Consider the following 9,700-nt stretch of genomic DNA (forward strand, 5'->3'; position numbering starts at 1 on the left):
AAAAATGGGTAGAGTTTGCAAGAAATTTTACATACACATATCATAGAAAATGTTTTTAGAAAGAAACTTGTCATAACCCAATTAAATGGGTCTAGTTGCTAATTAGTTGGGTTGATAAAAGATTCCTATAGAACTATCATCAAATTAGATACAATAAAATGAACAATCATCTATTCCTAGCTAGCAAGATCAAATATAGTTTTCCAAGGTGATAAAGTTGCATATGCAAGGAATTGAAGAATAACTTCAATGAAGAGTTGAGCGTAAGGAGTTAAAGAAGCAAGTTTTGCTTCTGTGTAAATTCAATAATCATGAGACTCATTCTCTTGAGAAACCTCTGCCACAATGACATTACCTCTAAACCATGCAAAGGATGTTGAAGTGGTTGCCAACCTTGAAACACTCTTATAAGCATTCGATACTTGGGATCATCGCAGGGAGACTGTGGCAATACTTGAAAGACTCTTATAAGCATTTGATATTTAGACTATAAATTCTCAAAGACACTTGCAAGTGATTTCATTGTCATAGTACCTACTACTACACTTTCCTGGATTCTATCCAATGGCTCCCATAATATCCTCTATGTTGTCTAGTTATTATTTTTGTCATGTAGTCTCTTTTTAAAGCCACTCCTTCTCCTTCACTTTCTAAAGCCGCTCCTCTCCTTTTCTCTCATACCTTAAATTTTCATTATCAAACTTTTGAATATCTTCATCTACCTTATCTAAAATCAACTTGATGTTGTGTTGTAACTCTGGCATAGGTGTTTGATCATTGATAGCTTTTATTTCAACATTCAAGTTTTCAATATTTTTCAACACCCTCACTTGTGAACCTCTCATTTCAAGTACTTTCTATACTACATGTTTTTTCTTATGAGCTAATAGTTCTTTAGGTACATTTTCTTGTAAGACTTTAATTTTTTTGAACAATTGTAAACTCTTAGAAAGTGCATTGGTATTTTCATGTATGTATGTATATATAATAATGAATAATAATAATGTTTTCATGTATGTCAAAATAGTAACTAAAATTATCATTGGATCATATAATAATGAACTAATCAACCTAGCTAATAAAAAAATAAAGCAATTTAACTGGTGTTTCCAATGTCATAGTACCTACCACAACACTTTCCTAGATTCTATCCAGTGGCTCCCATAATATCCTCTATATTGTGTAGTTGTTGTTTCTATCATGTAGTCTCTTTCTAAAGCCACTCCTTCTCTTTCTAAAGCTACTCCTTCTCCTTCGCTCTCATGCCTTAAATTTTTATTATCAAACTTCTAAATATCTGCCTCTACATTATCTAAAATCAACTTCACAGTGTGTTGTAACTCTGGCACAAGTGTATTTTCTTGTAAAGCATTAATTTTGTTGAACAATTGTAAACTCTTAGAAAGTGCATTGTTGTTTCCATGTATGTATGTATTTATGTATTTATGTATTTTTGCATGTATGTATATATGTATGTATATGTATATATACAAAGAGATCTTGTGGATTGTGGATTATGGATTATAAACAAAACAAAACAAAAAAAATATGACATTAATCGTTTTGCATTATTTTTAATTGATTGTGGAGAGTTGAACACGAAAGAGGGTGGTGAGCTCTGAATGAGGGTAGAGAGCTTTAAATGTTGGTGGAGATCAATGGCGATCTAGGATTTTGTTTTCATTCCCTTGTGATCACTGCATTTCATGGCCATCTTGTTTCCTTGTGATCTTCGTTCCCTTTATCTACAATTTTTTTCAAGGGGAGAAGAGGTACCTATGTAAATGTTCTTTTTTCTTCTTCTAAACATGTATCTCTTGTTCATATATAATAGCTTTAGTCAGATTCAAGGATAGTTGATTATGATGATTGTATGCATATGTGGATATATGTATGCATATCAGTTCACTATGTGAACTTCTTTACATGCATACATACACACTTGCATAGTACTTGTGCTAAATTAAATCAATCATTCATGTATTCAATTCACACAAGAAATTATCTTCGCATTCAATCAAAACTATTCATACCAAACTAAGTATGCTAAAATATGTTCATGTTTGCATTCTTTAAATATCACACACACACACACACACACACACACACACATATATATATGAATAAAGTAATCTTAGGCTATGACTTTTGCATTGATAAAAAAATGTTGATTTAAAAATCTAAAAAAGAAAAGTGAAATAATGTTGATTTTTACACAATGTTAGGAAATTGTATTTGGGAAAAAAGGGTACATTCATATTTCTATCAAAAGTAAATCAAAAGAGGCAAAGAGGTAGAGCTAGATACACATAATAAACTATAGAACCAAAATTAATGATAGTATGCTTTAAAAATCCTTCACTATCATTATACAAATGAAATTTTTGTCTCTCAAAGCAACATGATTAAAAACTAACATGCTTTCTACAAATAGTCTATTTCAATGAAACTCTAAAATACTCATATTTGGCAAAAATTGAAACAAATCTTCAACTTAAGTTAAATATTGCAAATGAAATCATTACCTTTTTAACAGGGCTTGTCATATGGATGGATGATTTAAATTAAGAAAGAAATTGCATAGCAAGCCTGGTCAAGATTTCTGGTATGTGATTTCATTACCATGCCTACATTTGCGCTCCAAAAATTTTCTTGAAATATACAATAAAATAGGTCTAGTATGTTGTTGAGTCTTCATGCATTTTTCCCTTCAATTACCGTTGTGGAGGTGCTTCAATTCCTTTCACACCCAACTACCTAGCTTGTAAGGTGTCCATGCAAATGTCAGAATCAGTAATGGCGAATTCAATAAAGCTTCCTTAGTTTATTTTTCCTCCATAAATATTATAAAATAAGAGTTATATTGTAATAGGTGTAGTATTATTAAATATATTTCAACTATGATTCTTTCTTTCTAATAACAACTTTATTATAGAATATTTCAAATATTCAATATGATTGTTTGGATCACCTTTTTGTAATTAGGATCACAATAATAGCTGACAATAATGATAAAAATGACTAGTTCCTGTTTTAGTTACAAAATTAATTAAATTGAGTTGTGTTAATGTTTAGTATTTTTAATATGATTTATCTTCCATTTTGATATACATGACACTAAAATGACCGTCATTTTTTTCAAATGATAAAAAGTTTACATTGATGAATGCTTCCACTATAGAAAGCCTCTCAACTTAATTATCTCTTGGTGATTGAGTAAAGATCAAATAAATTTTTTTCAAGGTGATAAAATTGCACATGAAAATGTATGTATGTATGTATCTTTGCATCTCTACATTGCATTGTCGTGCCCTTATGATATATGCATCTCGTTGTCATGCCCTTGTGACCTCTGTATATGTATATATGTATGTATATACATATGTCTATGTGTGTGAATGTATGTATATATACACATACATATACATCAAGAGAAACTTCTCTAATCACCTGCTAGGGGAAATATAAAGAGATAAATGTTTACAAGGAAAAGAAAAATAACATTTACATAGGTATCTCTTATCCCCTTGAAGAAAATCCCAAAGAAGTAAATACTACATTTGGGCCTAAATTACACCACAAATTGCAAAAATATAACATCAAAATCACCACAAATTACACTAGTGTTGTAATTTGACCCCAAATGTTGTAGTGCAAATGACACAGAGATCATAAGGGAATGAGATGATAATGAAATCATAGAGCAAGGGCACAAAGATCACAAGGGCATGAAAAAAAAATGCAAAGATCGCAAGGGCACGACAATGAAAGGCAAAAATCACAAGGGCACAACAACAAAATCTTAGATCTCTACCGATCTCCACCAAGGGCACGAAAATGAAATGTGGAGATCATAACAGCATAAAAATGAAATTTAGTGATCACAAAGGCATGAAAATGAAATTTCCACCAATATTTTGAGCTCAAAGCTCTCCACCAATGTTTAGAGCTTTCCACCCTCTTTCACGTATAGCTCTCCATGATAAAAACAAATGGGGAATGATTTATGTCATGTTTTATGATGAGGCATATTAATGTCTTGATTTTGATGTAGTTTTTATAGTTTGGACTTACTCTCTATTCTTTGTGAAAAAAATTTCCAAAACATTTGGTTAAAGATCATTTGAACTTATGCCAGAAACAACTAGAACTTACTAAACCTATGGGTAGTGTGTATGACATACTTTGCTTAATATTATACATAGAATGTATTATTTCATATAAATATTTTAAGCTATGTTCTCATGTTTGAATAAGAGTAGGAATGTTATCTTGCATATGTGTTTGGGTGGTGATTACTGCATTAAAGGAAGAAGAATGATGGAGACCGATCATGGCAAGGAAAGTGTAGTTTAGTTCTTATGGATAAGCCATGCCTGTAGAGGAATTATTGTTCCAAAAAATCTAGGAAGACCTAACTTTCTATATTTCCTGTAAGTTGATATTCTATTGCTTAATAAATTTACTATGCCATGGTTGATCTTCTACCTTCTCTTTTGGTGATGTTTATTCAAGACCTTTTATGTCATGTTATTAATAAGTATTCAATCCTCTATTTAATAGATTGGGATCATATTAGTAGAAAATGAGAAAATAGACAATGCTAGTTTAAGATTTAGAAGTTACTATTTTTTTGTTCTTCATGAATTATTTAATCGACATAATCAAGGAAGGATTCTAATGAAAGTGCAATTTTGGAATACTTGTTCTGTTCTTAGTTAGTTGAAACCAAACAAGGGGGCCCACTTGGGAGGTGGAATACATTTAGGTAGAGTAGATTCATTCCTTGCAATTTCCTATTTTCAAGATAGATTTACTATATTAGTCCTGCAACATTGTTACTGTGAAAGTTCTTGCAACACTTGTGGAAAATGATCGTGGTGGATGTTTTGAGTTTTTAACTAGTTTAGAATTTGTTTTCCAAAGCTTTACATAGTTATCTTTTGTTAGTCCAATTGTGTTTATTTTTTTGTCACAATAGTATAGATTCCTTTCATGCATTTTATTTACCTACAACATAGGTGTTAAGACTCTTAAAGGAACCTAGTGCACATATTGTCCTAGCCCATTTCAAGTCCTACATCCTTGGGTTGACAATTCAAGTGTAATTCATGATGGAATAGGTAGTCTTTCATAATAGATATCGTATCCTTGAGGAAGATAATGGAGTGATTATCTTCATCTATTATGAAACCTTTACATTTTTGGCGTCATTGCCAGCTATGGTGTCAAACTAGGAACCTTCACGATGAGTCTTTTATTTTTAGATTAGTTTTTTAGCTAAAAACTGCAAAGTTGTGGGCTTGATTAATAAGTCACCAAATTAATTGCATGCATTGAAGAGTAAGACAACAAGATGAATATGAGATATTTCTTCCATGGTAGTCTATTAATTTGAATGAAGAAATTGAAGAAGAAGTTGAGTTGCCTTTTGAGGATGCAAGCCTTGATTTTCCTCCAAGATCTTCCTCTAGAGTAGAACCTTTGGATAAAAGTGGTCTTCAACCTTTTTGTAAAATTTTGGCTAGCTTCCTTGATAGTTTTGGTCCAAATCCACTTGTTGTTAACAATCCCCTAGCCAATGTTCCTTTTCAGCAACAACCCCATAATCAAATACCTTCATTAATGGCACAACCTACTTTTTTATTTCCTCTCCCAAGCCTCATAACCAATACTATTCTCAGAAAAACCTACAACTACTCTTCCAAAGTTCTATGGCCTTGCGACCAAAGATCCTGATACTTTCTTCTTTGAGTTTGACATACTTTGTTTTAGCTTTGACTATAACACTAATTCCCATAAGCTCAAGTTGTTTCTAGCAATACTAAAAGAATCAGCCTTACAATGGTTTATAGGCTTAGGAGCCAATACAATAGGTACCTAGGATGAAATTCAAAATCTATTTCGAGAGAAATAAAAATAGTATTGCAAGGCGAATGATTCGAGAGGAGATGATATCTTTAGAATATTACAAAAGGAGGATGAAACATTAGAAGACTATGTTTCACGTTTCTTGTATACATTGTAGAAGAACCCCCAACATGTACTGGTAGAGGATTCACAAAAACTAGTCTTCTCAAGAGTGGTGAATGATAGTTGTCTAGAAGAATTTGACCTGATGGCTAGTGGTGATCTATATCAATCTTCTTGGGATGACCTCAAGAAAATATATCTTAACTACTCAAGGTGAACTATGAAGAAAGGTAGAGGACACTGGTCCACAACCATTAAAGGGATCAGTCAAGGTATTTCAAAGCTTGAGATATTAATATACTCTAAGATTTCAAATAAGAAATTATAAATGATGTCGACACACATCTCGACACAATGACTACAAAGAAGAAGCATGCAGAGGCTGAGGTGCATTTAGTTGAGTACTGTCCACACTACTGGAAGTCGAAGAAAGATTATCAATGTAAATTGGTTGCTAGCATGGAGAACTAGCATCTTCCAATTGAGTACATCAAGATAGAAAGAGAGTATGAGCAAGTATTCTTTGTTGCTCAACATCAGCCATGGGACTTACATCAAGCTATGCCTCAAGACCCTTTACAAAATTCAAATCTATATGGTAATCAAAGGAAAATTTGTAGTACCCAAAGTCCTCCACAATATAGTCAACCTAATTAGAATAATACTTGGAAAAATAATCCACAACAACCTCAATGGCCTTAGAACTCCCAACCTTCCTGGCCAAACTAGAAAAATAACCACTGGTCTAACTAGCGGAAACAATGGCAACCACCCCAAGGGAGTTGGTAGTTTGCAAACCAACAGAGAGAACCTCAGCAATGGCCTAAGTAAAATCTTGATAATCCACAACTACCACCTCCAATCCAACAACCTGCACTAATGCCACCACTTGCAAGTTTTGGACCTAAAAAGAAAACTCAATTGCCTGTACAACCTTGACCAAATCCAAATAACTAGCAGCCACAACAACACATGTATTTTGTTGATGCTCAACAATATTGTGCTTATGCTCTAAATGTTGCAAATATACATTTGAGATCTGGTACAACCCTACCAACACCTAGACTACCTATCATAACTAAAATTCTAGATACTCCTATAGCATTAGAACCCACAACTTCTCACCCACAAATGGTTGACCCAACTAGTGTAGCTAACTCAGTTCAAACCCAAACAATAGTTGAACCTCCTTTTCCACAAAAGCTCATACAAAGTAAACTTGCACAAATGGAGGAACAATCCTTTGATATCATTGATCAACTAAAGAACATGCATGTCCAAATTCCTTTATTCCAAGCTATTAAAGACATTCCTATTTATGGCAAAGCCATCAAAGAAGTCTATCTAAAAAATCCTAGGAGAAAGAAAAAGGACCCAACCACAATCTATGTTGTAGGACAATTGGCTAATATTATGTTAGGAAATTGGTTGTTCCTACATATTCTGGTCCAGGAAGTCCAGTTGTGAATGTGATTATAAATGGTCAGTCTATTGAAAATGTTTTGACTGATCTTGGTGCTGTTGTAAATATTATGACTAAGGATACTATGAAAAAACTAAATATAGAAGGATTAAGGGCTACCCCAACAATTGTGTAGCTTGCAAATAGTTTTACTTTCATTCCTAATAGGATGATAGAAAACATAGTAGTAACCCTAGACTCTCTAGAGTACCCTACAAATTTCATAATTCTATCCCCAAAAGTCAATTTATCCAGTTACCCTATCATTTTAGGACGATCATGGTTAGCTATAGCCAATGCAAATATAAGTTGTAGGTCAGGGAGCATGACCATATTAGATGGACAAGAATGAAAGAAATTTGACATGTATGCTCCAACACAACCCCAACCAAATTTAAGCACATCTATATGGCTAGATTTAGGGGATGGAGAGAAAGAGTTAAACTCTATAACATAGCTTATGATGTTACATAGACAATCTTTTTTGAAGTTGCAAGAAGAAGATTCAATAATTTAGAGTATTCTTAATAAAGTTTGTATAGTAGAAAAGGATGTATTTGATAGTTCTGTGTTGGAACTAACTACATATGAGGAATTTAATGAGAATTATTTTTTTACCTAAGGAGTTAGACATTATCCATCATCTTTTACCATGTGAACTAGATACAAGTCCAATCTCTGAAGCTGATATGGTTGATCTCACATTTAATGTTGAGTTGTCAAAAGGTCATAATGTCCATGTCAATCACAAACTGCCTCCCAAACAAATGAAACAGTTAACAGATCTTCTTCAAAAACATAAAAAGGCTTTTACATGGGACTATGGGGATATGAAAGAGTTAAGTCCTACATCATGCACTTATAGAATATATATCAATGAAGGTGATGCAGGAGCATCTCATTAATAAATCATTTCAAAGGTCCAAGATTATCCATATATTTTAACTGGTCAATTTAAATAATTTAGAATTATGTCTTAGTGGATAGAATTAGGTGTTTTATAAATGTTATAGTTTTTAGTCGGATATGTTAGAGAGTTACAGGAAAGGGTTAATGATGTTAGTATCAGTTTTAGAAAGGATAAAATTAGTAATAGAAATGCCATGTGGTCAATAATTAAAGAGAATTCCATCAAATACTGGTGACAGATAATAGGCAGTTACAAGAATACCCATGATTGCTGCATGGTATTGATGGTAAAGCATCTTTCAAATTCCTATTCTTAGCAATTACAAGAATATCTGATGACGGGCCACACCACCCGTACCAACTCACAACCAAAAATGCAACAAGATGGAGACAAGAGAGAGATGACAAAATGCTTCATAAAACTTCCATTAATACTTGAAATTCATTAGAAGAGATTACATACAAAGATCTTCTACTTGAAGAGCTTACACTTGAAGAGCTTCTATTTCTCCCACTTCCATTAGAAGAGCTTCCATTTCTTGAACTTCCATTAGAAGAGCTTCCATGTCTTGAACTTCTTGAACTTGATTACAAACTATTATAAGCCTTGCTTAAATAGGCACTTCTAACCCAAGACATTACAAACACAACCAATGTGGGATAAATGGTAAATACAACTACCTTTAAATAAATATTAAATTCCCACCCAAATACAACTAAGCACCCAACAAATATTAAATGCATGATTTAAGGAACTTTCCACAAACTTCTAAGATGACACCTACACACCTCGATTAATGGAATGACAACTATTTTTTTTTTTTCTATTTATGCCACCTATGCGTCTTGAAAATAGAAATTCCTCTTTTCTCCACTTTTCCTATTTTCTATTTTTAATTATTTTCCCTCCATTTTCGTCACTTTCTCTCTCCTCCAGAATTTTTTTTTTTTTTTCCTTTTTTTCCCTTTTTTTTTTTCCTCTCTCTTTTTTTTTTTTTCTAATAATTTAATTTTCTCATGTAAGATGCTCCTGCATCAGACTCCCTTGGTAGATAGAAAAGTGTGTCCCACACTTTGATGCCAAAAGAATGATATACCACCATCTTCATCTTCACCACAAGCTACGACCTCAATAGGGACAAGAAAAAACCAACATGCAAATCTTTCACATTTTTTTATTTTTTTGCTGATGCATGATGCTCCTGCATCCGACTCCCATGGTAGAAATTTTTTTTTGTGAATATGGAGTCACAAAATGAAGTAGCCATTGTTGACATAATTTTTTTTTCCTTTTCCTCCAACACATAGCTAGAACAAGTATCCGATGCTGAAATTTCTCCTTTGCAATGAACTCTA

Source organism: Cupressus sempervirens, chromosome 8 (assembly GCF_028749045.1).
Source record: "Cupressus sempervirens isolate cs-2001-9-10 chromosome 8, ASM2874904v1, whole genome shotgun sequence".
Classification (NCBI taxonomy): domain Eukaryota; kingdom Viridiplantae; phylum Streptophyta; class Pinopsida; order Cupressales; family Cupressaceae; genus Cupressus; species Cupressus sempervirens.